This window comes from Plasmopara halstedii (genome assembly GCF_900000015.1).
Source record: "Plasmopara halstedii genome assembly, contig: Scaffold_614, whole genome shotgun sequence".
NCBI classification, from domain to species: domain Eukaryota; phylum Oomycota; class Peronosporomycetes; order Peronosporales; family Peronosporaceae; genus Plasmopara; species Plasmopara halstedii.
In genome coordinates this window covers 3,245,666-3,245,932 of record NW_020187532.1, presented here as the reverse complement: position 1 = coordinate 3,245,932, position 267 = coordinate 3,245,666, and positions in this window count along the sequence as shown.

Below are 267 nucleotides of genomic sequence, written 5' to 3'. Positions count from 1 at the left end.
TGCATGAAGGAGGCTTTCTTTGACCCCGTCAAAAGCCTCCCGATGCTCGGTGTCTCAATACCATTCCGCATCCTTCTTAAGGAGATTCAACAATGGTCGTGCCATTTCCACATATTTCTCGCTATACTTGTGCGAGGAGCTGGCGAGGCCAATTTACTTGCGAAAGCCCTTCTGGTTCTTTGGAATTAACCAGTCCACAATGGCCTTGACCTCAGCAGAATCCGCTCGATGGCCACGCTTCACAATGAAGCACCCAAAAAAGGGGAT